This window comes from Aphelocoma coerulescens, chromosome 1A (genome assembly GCF_041296385.1).
Source record: "Aphelocoma coerulescens isolate FSJ_1873_10779 chromosome 1A, UR_Acoe_1.0, whole genome shotgun sequence".
NCBI classification, from domain to species: Eukaryota; Metazoa; Chordata; class Aves; order Passeriformes; family Corvidae; genus Aphelocoma; species Aphelocoma coerulescens.
The window spans coordinates 50,581,262-50,596,180 of NC_091014.1; the positions used below are offsets into that span (position 1 = coordinate 50,581,262).

General features: G+C 42.2%; 1 protein-coding gene and 1 long non-coding RNA gene across 5 annotated transcripts in view; one reads left to right on the forward strand and one right to left on the reverse strand.

Annotated features, from left to right (window-relative positions):
- Positions 1-333: 333 nt before the first annotated feature.
- On the reverse strand, positions 334-7,199 carry LOC138104690 (uncharacterized). Its single transcript, XR_011148223.1, has 3 exons — positions 7,167-7,199; positions 5,428-5,549; positions 334-515 (listed from the first exon to the last, which is right to left on the reverse strand). It is a non-coding gene; the product is annotated as an uncharacterized lncRNA (long non-coding RNA).
- A 5,244-nt stretch (positions 7,200-12,443) lies between these two features.
- CNOT4 (CCR4-NOT transcription complex subunit 4) overlaps positions 12,444-14,919 on the forward strand; it is a 78,976-nt gene continuing 76,500 nt past the window's right edge. For 2 of the 4 annotated variants that reach the window (XM_069001065.1, XM_069001082.1), the window contains exon 1: positions 12,448-12,848. The gene's annotated coding sequence lies outside the window, so the exon portion shown is untranslated. Of the gene's footprint in view, positions 12,849-14,919 lie in introns of all 4 variants that reach the window. The other 2 variants (XM_069001073.1, XM_069001048.1) reach the window with 2 other exon arrangements.

The window sequence follows — 14,919 nt, forward strand, 5'->3', positions numbered from 1 at the left end:
ATGTTTTTCCAAGTTGCCAGTTTCAAAAATTCAGGCTTTATCCTGTAATTCACTCTGAGCACTTTCTAGAGCATGTTGAATATATTCTACAGTGACTCACACACTTCTTTCATCCTTATGGGTTCCCATCAGAGAATGGGTGGGTTGGAAGAGGTGCAAAGCTACAAAAGTGTAATGAGTTCACTTGGGCAACACTGAAGATGTGTAAAGTTGCACAAAACTCTCTGTGCTAATAATGTAAAGCAGAGGGTTTCTGTAACTAGACATAATGCAAAAAATGGGAGAGGAAGCATCTTGGCAGTCAATTAAGCTAAACTGAAATAAATCATTACTTTATACTTACAAACTGAGTGAAATGGATATAGGAACCATTGAGACTGAGGAAAAGGGTATCTTGCAATGCCATCTCTACTGCAATGTAAAATTGCTTCACAAATTATGCTGCCATCTTGTTAATTATCTTCCCAGCACTGTCCACTTCTTTGGAGCTCTCTGGGCACAAGACAAGAAGCATCCTGTAGACAAAAGATGTATGCAAAATATAGCTTGTGCACTTCTGACAATTTCTTACTGAAATAATTTCCCTGTCCTGATGCTCTGAGGTAACTTATTTGAAAAAAAAAACCAAAAACAAAAAACTGTTTAAATAGGTAGCATAGGAAAGAATTTGCTCTCTGCTCCAGTCCATTTTTTTGTTTCATTTAAGTTTCCTGAGAATCAGGAAGAATTTTGTTCAGAAGCAAGAATACAAAGGATATGGACTGAACAAATTCAGTTTCTGGAACAAGCAACTGTATTAATTGGTTCTGATGTCAAAATATTTCAGTGGAAGTCATATGTCTGTTAAAGTCTTCTCCTGCCTTGTTTGCTTATGACTATTGCTGCAGAAGGATAATGAGAAGCAATATTAGCTCTTCACAGTAAATGGGGCAATTGTTGAGACCACATGTTCAATAACTCCTACCAAGGTGACACCTTAGACACTGGAGCACTAAACTATACTATGTGCTTGAATAGTCAAGGCTGGAGTTTATGGTTTATGCTCATTTGAGTTGTTGTATGCTCATGTTGTTTGAGTGCTTAAGAGTCAAATAGCAAAAAAACTGTGTCATATGAGCAGGTTTCTGAGCTGCTTGGCACATATAACTCTCCTACCTTTCTTATAGATGGTGCTAGACAATCAAAATTAATTTCTCTCATCATTCAAGAACATTCCTATTCTAAGTCAGACAAAGCTAAATCTGTGTCTTTGAAATGTCTCTGAAAAACACCTGGTCAGCTAATCTGGACTCAGATAAAATGAGACCTAACCAATGAAGAAAACAAAATTCTCAGAAATAATTGTGTGTGTCTGTAGATGCCCAGCATGGCGGAACGATAATCCTTTTAAGTCTTTCTGCAAGGTAGGACAACTACTATTGTAGATTAGGTTTGATGGAGTTATAATGAAGCATACTTGGTAGAATAGTTCACTCCGAAGTTAATAACCTATTGGAAGTGTGCATACAAGAAATACTGATTTGAAGAACAAAAATTCGAAGGTCAAGATGTACATTCAGCATTATGGCTGATATCCACAAAAGGGGCCTCTTTAAGTAGATAGCAGTAAATTATGATTAAAATCTCAGGTTAGCTTTCCATCTTGTGCTATCTCCTTACAAACAACAATCAATACTTGCTTGAAAATAACACTCAAGAGTGCATCACTCAGTTGCATTCCTAGGCATCTGCCTGTTAACAATATAATTTTGTTTTTCTTATGCATCACTCTTGAGTCCTCTTTAATGAGCAGTCTGTCTACAGAAACAAGTAGTTATGGGGAGGTCCAGCCCAAGAGAAGCTTGAGGTACTGACTCATTCTGAAACGCTGAGGGAAAGGTTTGCTTGCAGGTATATTTAGACTATAACTACACAAGGACACTAAGCTATGAGAAACCCCTAAAAATTAGGTGGCCATAGTTTTAATGAGGATTTGATTATGCCTTTTGGGTGTCTTAGGTTGACATTGTTTTATATCGGAAGATGGTAAATGCGTTTCAAAGTATGTTTCCCCAGAACTTCTCAGAAAGTCTAGTGTCAGTTTTGAGGTGAGATCTGAAGAGCATTATAGGGAAGATTGATGCCTCCCTTCCACTGGAGGAGTTCAGATTACTTGTTCAGGTGGTGAGAGGCTCACTGAATTCTTCCCTCCCAGCTTAATATGCAACTGCTACCTCCCATAAAGGTTGGAGGGGTCTTTAGCATTCTGTGCTCTCAGTCTCTTGTTAGTGACACTTAATTTTGTGAAAATAATTAAACTTCCACCAGATATGCAACTGGAACCTACCAGGGAATGGGGCAAAGAAAATCCTGCCATTCAAAAGGCTAATCTGACCACCAGGTGAAGAATATTTCTCTTGTGATCTGTCTCAGTGATTAAGTCATTTTGACAAACACGTCAGCATGTGTTTGACTCAAATACTAATTTACTTTCTTTTCATATAAAAATATAACCTATGTGTTATCTACTTTAGAGAGTTCTTGAAAGCTTAAACTGTATGTGAAAGCAAACTACCAGCTCTGTCAACCTGACCAGCTATAACTTTTTTTCTTTACAGATATTCCAAACCTAGGCATATTCATAGAGTGGATGTTTTTTCTGATCTCAACAAGAACAAAATCATGTTTTTATTGTCAGTGATCACAGCTATTCTTTCAATACTTTCTGGTTTGTTTGCCTACTCATAAATCAGTGAGTCATATAGCCCCAGTGCTCTCAATAAACTGATTTCTTGTCTGAAAGTTGTGTCTTTTCTCTCGGTTCATGGCTCCATGAAACAATGATCCAACTCCAAGTCTTGCCTCATACAAACTTAATGCATAACATGTGAAAAGAACTTTTTGAGGAGCTAGTATCCCTCTAGAGTTAACAGCCTACTTCGTTTCTAGGAATCCCTGTCTGTAAGCAACTTAATCTCCTCTTTAAATACTGTGCAAACACAAACTTGGACAACGCTAAGGGGATAGTTATTAATTGCTGGTATTTAAAATCAAGGGGAAGAATACAATGCAGTACAGTAAGTACATACTCAGCTATAGTATAACCCAGGGCAGTGTATGTTTTTCTCATTATGCTTCTCCGCCCACATCCCACATTTTCTCATCCAAATCACGGCTGGGGTCAGCCACAGATAGGTTAGTAAGAAGTTCTTCAATTTTAGCCTGGCTGCCCGTGCTAGAACCAGTTGACACAAGGACTGCTGTGGTAGGACAGGAGTAATCACCTCTTTAGTAACCTTTTGTCACATGCTGTGACATGACCAAACTGCTGAAGCTCAGCCTTTTCCCAGTAGGGCACACCTTGCAGGTAATTGTGCTGTCAGTCTGCTCCATGGCAGTTGTCAGCGCTCTGCAGACTGAGACATGCAGACCTCCTGTAAGGAGGACATACCATGCTCTAAACTTTAAAACTCTATATAAGATGAAGATGAGCCATGAAAAACTAATTTGACTCTATTTATCATCTTAATTCCAAAGTTATCTGAGAGGAAAGGTACCAATTAAAGGTGAATGCTGCACCAGAGCTAAGTTTTCTTAAGGAAGTACATTGGTCAGAATATTAGATAAGCACCTTTTACAGCTTTGATGGTTCAGTCATGTCAACATTTAGAAAGCAATGCCTAATAAAACTCCATTAGGCCACCTGGTCCTGTTTTTTATAGGAGTACAACAGAACCATGGTTATTCTTCCAGCAGTTTGCATGTTTTGAGACCTGAGCTTTTTTTTTTGTGCATGAAAGTAGATGCACCTCGAAAAACAGGTACTGTACCTTTTAAACTATTTTTAAATAAAATCCATAGTGGCATTTTCATTTAAATTACTAAATTTAAAAAAACCTTGAATTTTAATGAGATCTTGAAGATGAAAAATTAACTCCCTTGTCTTTACTAAGATCTCAGCTGAGACAACTCACTGTTTACCTGTCCTGAGGTGAGAATGTATGACTTCACTCTAGTAGGAAAGGTCTGAGAGTGCTCCCTCTGACTTCTGTGCCTTTGAAGTAGGCCTGAGATGAGTCAAGGTATATACACTCAGAAGAATGAGGAAAGCTATATATTACACAGAAGGAAGTCAGTCCAATGTCTAGGTTCCTATCTGCAAAGAGCAGGAGTGAAGAAGCAAGCAACCAGCAACTCACTTCTCTCTTGTCCCTGATTTTGGCCAAGTCTTTTACAGGAATGGGAAGTAGCTGGCTACCCACCTAATCTCAATGCTCTTACTCTGCTGCTTCTATGCTGGGGAGTGAAGAAAGTGATGACTCACCATGCCAGTAAAATGAATGTGTTGCTTCTGAAGGACAATGAGATGTCCGCATGTATATGGCAGACCCTACTGTTAGGCATCACCTTGTGCATCTGTCTCCATGGTACCCTACCCTATTCTCTCAAGGAATTTTTCATTACCTTCTACTCTGTCTAGGCATAGCTTTACTCTTAAATCTTTTCCAAATTTCTGACAGAATACACCTGAGAGATTAAGCATGGAAGCATCTGGGCACATTTGGTAGAAACTGGTGTGTGTCCCCCTGGTTTTTTTGTATCATAATATTGTACATAGTGTTTTCCACAGTGTAGGTCTAATAATCAACATAGAAGTCCTGTGTGGAAACATGCAGAATGGAACTGTCTCTCAGAGAAGATGAGTTTTCATTGACCTCAGGAGAAGTTGGAAATGCTCAATTGTTTTGGAAATCATGCTACTTTCATGGGATCCCAAGCAAATATAAACACCTAAAAGTTTCAAATTTTGTGGCTTTTAGACATTACACTGGTTTGTGTACTAGTCAGGAGAAATAGTGCTAGGAATGGACTAACACTGAGCATATCCTACCTTCTTCTGCTGTCAATCTGACAACTGCACAGTACATTTTAAGGCCCAGCATACAACACGTTTGCATAAGACAAATTATAAGCACTTCAGGCAAGCATGACACCATACACTATCGGTGGAAATGTTTGGGGCATATCCATTCTGAAGCTTTCCGTGCAAAAATTAATTTTGGTTTCCCAAGTATGATACCAACACAAAGAAAGTAAGGAGGAGAAAACAAAATGAAAGTAGGCTAAAATAAAAGTCAGCACCTGATTTATATGCTTTATCAAAATATGGCACCTACCAGAGGCTGACTGGCTACAGTTTAAAATAACCTATTTAAGATGAGGCAATTTATCATTCCTTAAAGCCCCACAAATGCTGGATTATTAGGAGTAAAACAAACTGGGTCTACCCAGGGCTTTAAGTCCACGGCTGGCCTGCTAGCAGGAAATTCTCATAGTCATACACTTATGTACCAATGATTTTAAAATGTTGCTGAGGAAAGCATAGTACAATTTTAAAATTCATATGGAAGAATAAGAAAATGTATATTAAAATAGAAAAGTATCTACCGTTCTTTAGGTGTCTTGGTTAATCCATAAAATTTGGTCAGGATACCAGCTTGGTCTCTGCTCCCCCTGGATATGTTCCCAACCTGTAGTGGCTCTTGGCCTGGTCCCATCATGGTGCAGTGCTGGAGGAAAGATGGAGCAGAAGGGGAAAGGGGGCAGAGCAGCACAAGGCACACAGCACAACCTTCCCTCTGTTGGCATGTCAAGCACAGGCTAAGAAGCAGAAATGTTCTCTATCAGAATATAAGAGCCAAATTTCTCTGTACAACAAGCAAATCTGCGTCCTACAGAGTCTCAGTTACAGTGCTGCCTATATGCAAAACTGATCTTATTATTCTGGGATCTCTAATTTGTCATCATTACAGCTGGTTTCCTGTGGCTCCTTAAGGAACATATTCATATTTCTGATTAATAAATGCTTTGACTTTCCTACATAATCTATTATTTTGTCTATCTAACCTATCTAATTTCAGGCTTGTCTCTCTATCAGCATTATTTATATAGCATAAAATTAGCTGCAGTAGCTCACATTCCTTTTGGCAAAAGGAAATATATCCGTCTGGAAAATTGCAAGGTTGCAGCTGGAGCTTGGCTGGTGCAATATATTTACAAGTGTCAAAGTTCATGCCAACTCTTTAATGCAACGTCATACTTTCTTGACAGGTGAACTCCTGTCACACCTGGCTTATGTGGAACATGAGTTCCAACACAAGAAAAAGTCAGTGGAAGTTCTTGTAACAGACAGTTCCTGTTTATACAGCAGCCATGGAATCAATATGCAGGATAAAGTATTGCATTTTCTCAAGTCATGCACTTTTTATTTCATCTCAGCAAATCCCATACGGCTGAGGCATTTTTATAAGAATGTGAGCAATTTTGAGCTCTGTGGAAAATGCTGAGTGCTGTTGGATGAAGGAAGAGAAGGGCAGAAGAGGAAAAATACAGTCCTTTGAATGCACTAATATAGAAAGCAATTAAGGAATATGACAATAATGAGCAATCATTCTGTCTCGTAATGTATGTTTTGCTTTAAAGAGCAGGTGATGGCTCCTTGAAAACAATAATAAGTAACATAATGAAGCCCTGTCTACACAGGCATGTTACTTCAAATATTTCAGATGAGTTGGCTTGAGCATATTCATAATGATTGTTTTAAAGTGGCTGGGCTTTCTTTTTTTTCATGAATGAAACCCAGGCTCACCAGCCCTCAGCTATGAGCTGCATCCAGTTTATGAGAGGATTCTGCCCATTTTTGAATGATTTTCCCTCATTGTATAGTGTGATAAGGTTTATTTGCTGTCTGGCCCCTGAGTGCCCTCTTCTGTTACAAGATTATCCGGATCAAGTATGTTACCATTCTTGCTGAATGCTGATGGCTTCCTTTGCAATTCCAGTATATGTGTGTTCCTCCAGATGCACACATTTTTTTTGAGCACCACCTCTTTCCCTCCCCTGATATTGTCTCATGGGTTGTGTATCAGTACATTCAGCCCCAATTTATAGCACTGCCTCAAATATTATTATTTGTGACTGCTGGTCAAACTGAATGCAAGAGAGGGACATTCCTGAGAAATGGACCACTGCTACCATAAAGCAAAGTAACACTGGCATTTCTACAAGACCTGAAGGATGTCAACAGGACCGCCAGGACTTCTAACTGGCCAGAATAGGATATGAAAGACTGATCCGTGGAAAGTCACTGCTGAACCCCACTATTGTAATGGACCCAGGTGACTTACCACAGCTGTCAAAAGATGTCACTTCAAATACGGAGTTGTAAAGCTAATATTTTTTTCAAACCACCGAGCTGAAATGCAAAGACTGAGGTTATGAGAAAGCTGTTTGAAATCCAGATAGGTGGTTAGCCTAAATGCTGTTGAGAGAAGTATTCCTATCATGTCCTATATTATGTCATAGCTCTGCATCTCTAAGCCAGGTGGTATCTGGATGCTATCACTGGCAGGGAAAAATGAACTGTATGAACCATAAGCCTGTTTCCACCTGTTTGGTGCCACCTTCTCTACTGTGGTCATCGTGGTGCTCCACAAACAAGAACTCAAACTTTTGTCCCCACCTTGCACTGCTTGCTACGCCTCTGGGCTCACTGCTGCTCTTCCTGCCACTCAAATAACATGGCAGCATCCTCTGAGTTAAAAGGAATACAGATTGTGGGGCAGGCATAGTTATTGCAACAGCAAATGCAGGGGGGAAAAAAAAGGCAGTAGCAGATATACTTTGGCTTATAATTTGTTCAGCATTCTTTAGCTTCCTTTCACATTTTATTAGATGAATTACTAAAATTAGACATTTCAAAATGCTGAGATTATAAAACACTTGTAATCAAACCTTTAGCAATATAAAATTCTTGAATTCAGGCCAATTGCTCTACAGTCTGTTCCCTTCTAGTGCACATGATGCTGATCTGTGTCTGTTACAGGAGATCTTAGGGCAAAGATTGTGCTCCATTTTTACTATGCACAGAGCAAAGCAATCCAGCCCTCTTGGTTTCTTATCTGTATGGTCTCTCTCACTTCTGCAGCTGAATTTACTTCACTACCTTTCTAGGCAATGCCACACATCTTTCTGATTTATCCATTGCCTTTTGCAGTAAGACTTTTTCTCGGCTCTTGGAAACATACTTCAAGGTAACATTGCTACAGAGGTGAACATAAAACTACAAACTCGAGTCCTGTTACTGTTCAGTAGCAGGATACTATCTCTCTCATTAGCCCAGCAGCTTCTTCCCTTCTTCCCATTTCGAGACCAGCACGTGATTTCTACAGAAAGGAGATGTAGAGAGAGAGGCTTCTAATTTTTTACATACTATAGGGTTCCCCAAGAATAACCACTTCCTAGGGAAGCCCAAACTGGAAAAACAGATGTGAATGTTATTCCAAAATTGATAAAAAAAGTATGAAGCCTATGATCATTGGCACTGAGTTCAGTGCAGAAATAACAAATAATTGCAATTTATCTCTGACAATAAAGGCCCCGTTATGATGAAGAACTTTAGCCTAACAAGTTGTTTAATGCATAAAAAATATTTCAAAAAGGAAAAGGAGGATAGCAAAGAGAAGTTCAAGGATTCTGTGAATGGATTTCAGCACAGGAGCCAGAAGGCAAAAAAAAAAAGAGCTGGAAGGATGCTTATAACAACTTCTTTTTATAACAACTTGTGTTAACTTGGACATGAGTGTCTAGATTCAGAGGAGTTTGGGACAAGGGAAAAAAAAACCACGCAGGAAGATTTGCTGTAAATTGTGAAAAAACCCCAGTCCTCTGAAGAATATTAAGATGTTATATCACCACTTCAAGTGCACTATGAGGTTAACAAATAGTGAGAGCTTCCTGGAGGTTCCCACTACACTCTTTACAGAAAAGAGGAGTGATTTCTGCTTTCATTTGCAAAGATAAGTACACTTACCAGATAAGGGGTGCTGTGCCAGAGTTACGCTGAATAAGCAAAGGTTGTAATGAAAAAAATTGGCTGAAGCATCCCGCTGAAGTTCTCATTTACCTCTAATAATTCAAAAACATAACAAAGATACATCTCTCTCATATCTTCAGCTATAATACATTCATTTTTTCACCACTCTATTCTCTCATTTAAGAAAGAGCAGGGCAATTTGCTCATCCTGTTTCCCTGAGCAGCATGGAGATCTCCTTCTCATCTCATGTATTTCCAACAAGACATAGTGAACATCTGCCACTTGCAGCAAATATCAGATCAGAGTGTTTGTAAGGCTCCTCCACCTGCCCTTAATTTCCCAACAAAGCCCTTCGTTATTATTCTACAGTTAGTCAGAACAGTCATGCAGTTCCTTTCTCCAGTGCATTTGCCAAGTAAAAGGCATCATTAGTCAGAGAAGCAGAAAGATGTTTGGACCTCCTAGAGTGACAAAAGGAGTGGACACATCAATAACATCCATTGCAGTCGGCAGAGACATTCTTATTTCTGTTTCCGTAACTAAGGCTGAATTTCTAAAAAACCTGTTATCAACCATTGTATATCATTCTGTAATAATATCTGTGAACTTTCTGTAGCGATCCATGAGGCTTTGCCGAAGCTTGAGAGAAATATTTTTTTCTATTTATGAAACCCAATTTTCAGTCTGAAATATAGGCACCTACATTCAGCCAATGCTGCCAGCAGAGCTTGGGGTCATGAGCTTTACAAATCTGGAAGTATTTTCTCAGTACCAGCACAGTGAAATATGCATGTGATAAATATTTCCAGCACATATTGGTAGACCATTATCAATCCCAGTGAGCAGCAAGTCCACACGTAGAGGTGCTGCTGTATTGGTTTTTTGTTGCTGAATATTCAGACTGCAGTCTATACAAATGCTTTGCAACATTTACCATCCTGAAGTCCCAGCATAATTACTCTTTCTCTCAACCAAGCATGGAATCACTTGATCTCCACCTCCTCCTTTCCTGCCGGTATCAGTACACCACCGTCATGTCTCTTTCTAGTCCATTCTCAGGACCCTCCATTGTTTCCTCCAAACGGGTTGGCAGCCACTTGAAATGGTGGCGGCTTAACACTGGAGGACTCCTAAAAGTAGCTTAGTTTCACACCAAACTGCAGAATCCTAGTAGGTTCCTATATTTGTTCCACAGGACAGTGACTGTGGATCATTGCCCGGGAGAACAACTTCCCAGTACATGGTGTGAATCAATGCACGACAGTGTATGCAACAAATCTCAGGGAACTGGGGGTTGAATCACAATACCTAAATCATGCAGATAGACATTTTTACTCTAGCTAGTACACATTGGTTATTTCCAAGAAAATGTATTCCAAAAGCTTTTCTTTATAAACATCGAAATAATTTCTTAGAAACAATCCTGCTGAGTTATCAGACCCATTCAAAACAAATGAAACCCAAACATTTCCAAAAGTAAATAAGGTGTCAAAATGCGGTTAAGTTATGAAAGCCATTACGATTACTTAAAAGTAATAAAATAATTAATTTAAGGGCATCTTAAAACTTTAAAATGGCCACATGATGGCCTAGTGAATTATTCTTACCAGATTAAAGAAGAGGTGGAAGCAGGGCTATGGACAACCTTTGGTAACATCAGCCAGAGTATCTTCAGCCATGTAGATTTTTTCCTGCACTATTATTGGATGCTGCTGCTATCTGTGTTCATACAGGTCTCAGCAAAGTGATTTGAACAGACTTTTACTAAGGGAAAGACTCCTTAATTCTGAATTAAAAGAAATCACAGAATTCACTTTATATTAACAGCCTCAATTCTGACTCAAAAGTGCAGCTTTTAGTTATATTATTTTTAACCTTTCTTTCCAAGGCAGAGTACTTGCTTTTATTCAACAGGAAATGTTGCTGGGTATTAGGTGTGTCAACAATTACATTACTTATATAAGTTACTTACATAATAGGTATTTCTGAAATCTAATAGTTTATATATCAATTGATTGGAGAATGTGAAAATAATAAAGTTTTTGAGAAATACATTGTTATATACATACAATCACCTGAATTTGATTAATATATACTAATTACTTAACAATGATTTATTAAGCATATGTTACAGTGAAACACGGAATTTCTCACATATATAGCTGTTTACATTCCATTTTACGTTTTGCTTTCAGAATAACATTGCATTTGAGTTCACATGTCATGACTACTACTGAGAATAGGGTATCTTTTTATACAGACCTGGGTCTTGCCTACAGCAAGAAGTAGTAAGAGTTAATTTATAGAGCTTTCCTGTGGGGGAGATACATATATCAGTCTAAAATTTAATATGCACAAGGTAACATTAACTTGTTTTAGGAAGGAGATAAGCTACGTCAACACGAGTTCCACTGCTAGTAAAACAGGCATATTGTACAAAGCTGTACTAGTGTAACACTTCAAACTAAGAAACAAAAGTAAAGAAGATCCATGCCACTAAATGTAATAGTTGTGCCAGTGCACTCGGTGATGAACACCTCCCTTTGCTATAATTTGCTGAATTAAGTAAAATTTTCAGGTGAATATTGTCATGGCCAAAGTAGTAATAGTTTGTGCACTAGAGATAACTGATAATTAAACACCCAGGATGAGGCTGTCTGGAGAGCTAAGGATGCCAGGGCAGGAAAGCCACAAGAGAGCTATGAAGACGATGCGTAAAAGCCCTCTTGCCTGTTAGCTGAGGCGATGAGATCCTTTGTGCGGCATCGGGAATCACAGGAGAAAGAAAGGGATATGGGTGCAATTTAAACAGGTCCATGGCCCAGGGTGTCCGTGGTAGAAAGAGACAGAAGCAATATAATTTCCCTGAGTTTTTACAAAATAAAAAGTTTTTCTGACCAAAAAAAAAAAAAAAAAAAAGGGGAGAATAAAGCGAAAGAAGGGAAGGGTGAGGCGGGAGGTGTCGCGAGGGTTCTCTCCCGGGGAGCGCGGCTGGCGGGCAGGCTGGGGCGCTGGCACGGCCGGGACCGGCGCAGCGCCCGGGCACAGTGGCGCTGCCCCGGTGGGTGAGGGGCGGGCGCGCCGTCAGACACAGCTGCCCGTGGCGGCCTGCGCGGGAGCCGCGGCCAGCCCCGACCGAGCCGCCGTGACAGCCGCCTCAGGTGTTCCTGGGAGAACACAGCACAGCTCCTCCCCTGGCGCTGTAGCCAACAACCGGCAAGGTCCGACGGGGAGTACACGGGGTCGCTTCGACCTGGCAGGGGGAATACACCCCAAAGCAACACCAGTGACAGGAAAAAAATATTTTTAAAGAAACCAACCCAGTGCTTGAAAACCGCGCGGTTTAATGTCCAGCAACAGGTGGCTGAAGTTGCAGCGAGTTAACGGACGGGAACTCCCCGGAGCAGGGCAGTGGGACAGGAGAACTTCGGAGCCCTGACCTAAAGGAAGGGGACCGTGCGCCGGCACCGCCGGCGCCGCCGCCGCCTCCACCTCCTCCTGCGCTACCCGGGCCACGGCCGCCGCCTACAAGTCCCGTCGTGCCCCGCGCCGTCGCGGCCGCTGCCGTCGCGCCCCGTCCCCCCTCCCGCGCCGCTCCCCGCCCACTGCCGGCAGCGCACGCGCAGCGGGGGCGGCGTCCGGGGCAAGTCTCCCCAATGTAAGATGGTGGCCGGGCTGGCAGCGGAGCGCCCCGAGCTCGGAGATCGCCCGTCCCTCGCGTAAAGGTCGTCGGAGCAGCCGCCCGAGTACCCGGCTGGCCGCCGCTGCACGTCCCGCCCCAGGAGCGCCGCTGCGGGTTTCTCCCCTCCGCTTCTCTCTCTCTTTCCTCGTCGCCTCTCTCCTTCCCTCCCCACCCTTCTCCTTTTCCCCTCGCCTCCTTTCCCGCACGCTCACTCACTCACCCACCCGCCCGGCCGCCCCCGCCGCGCCGGGCAGCCTGAGAGGGAGAGACGCGCACACGCACCGCGGGCCGGGCAGGCAGGAGGAAGGCGGGTGAGTGCGAGCTGAAGGCCGGGCCGGGGAGGGAAGGAAGGAGGGAGGGAAGGAGAGGCGAGGAGGAGGCGGGAGGGAGCCGGGCCGCTCTGACTGCTAGAGCGCCGAGGCTTCGCTGGGACGGCGCAGGCCGCAGCCCACCCGCCGGTGCAGCCCCGGCGACGGGGGGACGCGCCGGGCCGCTGCCGTGCGCCGAGGGCACCGGGCCGGGAGGGGAGGGTGCGGGGGCGAGCGGGCGGCTCCTCCTGCCCGGGGGGCGCCGGGGAAGGGGCTCCCTCCGTGCCGCTGCCCGGAGGAGGCTGTATTTATTTCCTCCTCGCCCCCCCCGGCGCGGGGAAGCCCTTGGGCCGGGCCGAGCCACCGGCCGGGGCGGCGGAGGGACGGTGGCCCCGGAACCGCTTGCCTCTGCCGGGGCAGGCCGGCGCAGCCAGGCGCGGGCATCGCGGCGTGATTCACTTAGAATTTGCGTGGAAATTTCCTCTCTCCCGTTCTTCCTCTTCCCCGGAGCCAGGCTCCATTTCTTCTTGTGATATGCACTTTTTTCCTGAGGGAGAGGCAAACAGATGGTGAATGGCAGCCTCTTAATTTTGGTGTTGTTTTGGACAGTCCGTGCAACCTCCTGAGATTTGTCTGTCAGTAAAATAACCGGTATGTAACTTTCTGTCTTCTGCTGGCAAAATCCTAGAAGCTCTTTCCATTTTGTGCGTTAGCAGAAGCAAATGACAAGGCTGTGTAGGGGTGCTCATCCTGCATCTAGCGATGGTCCTACAGCTCTACCTGCCAGTTTAAAAGTGAGCTGCCAGTGTCTTCGTCTGTACACTAAAGGGGAGGGAAAATACACTAGATAATTACCTTAAAATGCTTTGTTACCATACCAGAAAGGGTTTAATTGTCCATGGTTTGTATGCTTCTGTCAGTGTGCTAATACCAAGTATGTCGTTCACAGGAGAAGCAATTCTCTCCAGAGCATATGTTAATGTAAGCAAAACCTATCAGCTAGTTAAAGCTGTGGAAACTCTGGACCTGCAGATGTTGGCTTACTCCTTTCCATAAGTTTTAGACGTTAATGTTGGCCAGTCACATGTTTACTGAGCCTGTACAGGTTTCTAACTCGCTGTGTTTTAACTGTCTGTATTTTGGTTTAGTTTTGAAATGTCTTGACTTGAACATCCCTGTACTTTGACTTCATACTCATGTAAACATGGTGTCTGGCACTAACAGAAGAGCACTCATACTGAAAGATGAATACGTAGAAGAATGAAATTTTTTCTAGCCCCTTTCACTGCTTAAAAAGGAAAGGGAAAAAATAAAATACAGGCTTATGAAGAGCAGGGAATAAAACAGCTGTTTGACTCAAGAGGGAGAATTAGCTTCAGATGGCTTACAAATAGTCAAATATACTGCTAGTTTCTTAACTATGTAATAGTTGTAATAATGTGATCTAACTCATAGTCTAGGATTCAGCTGTGCTGCACCTTAGGCTTTTGGAATTCTGTGATAGAGTTTCCATTTCATAAACAAGATGAACACATGCAAGTGTTTAGAAATGCTTGGCAGCTGAACTTAACTGAATTGCAAACTAAATTCATTTTAGGGGAAAAGATTGTTTTGGAAAGGGGGAGTACAGTCATAAAATGATGTCTTCTTTTGACTTGCATGTTTTTTCAGGTGCCTCTTCATTAGCTTTTAAAATTTTGGGTGTTGGAGGATCCTAACAGCTTTTCTCTTTACAGAGAAAAGGTGGTGAGTGTCAGTCAGGAATAGTGCTCTACTGGTTTCTTGGTACCTTAGAAAGTTTAAGAACATCCTTAGAGTGCCCACTAAATAAAAAGCTTGTGTTAAAAAAGCTGGTGAGAGAGGATAGACAAGTATGTGGCTTTTAAAATGTAATTAAAATTATCTTTATGTAGAAATACATGTTTTCCTTTATGGCTGTTGTTCATAAAAGTTGGGATATTCTTTGTAAGTTAAATGTTTTAAAATTGCTCTGACCAAGATCCTAAGTATGGGCCCTGAAGGCTTAACTCTGGCAACTATTTCTCAGAATTTCACCTGCCTCTTTGAAATAAAT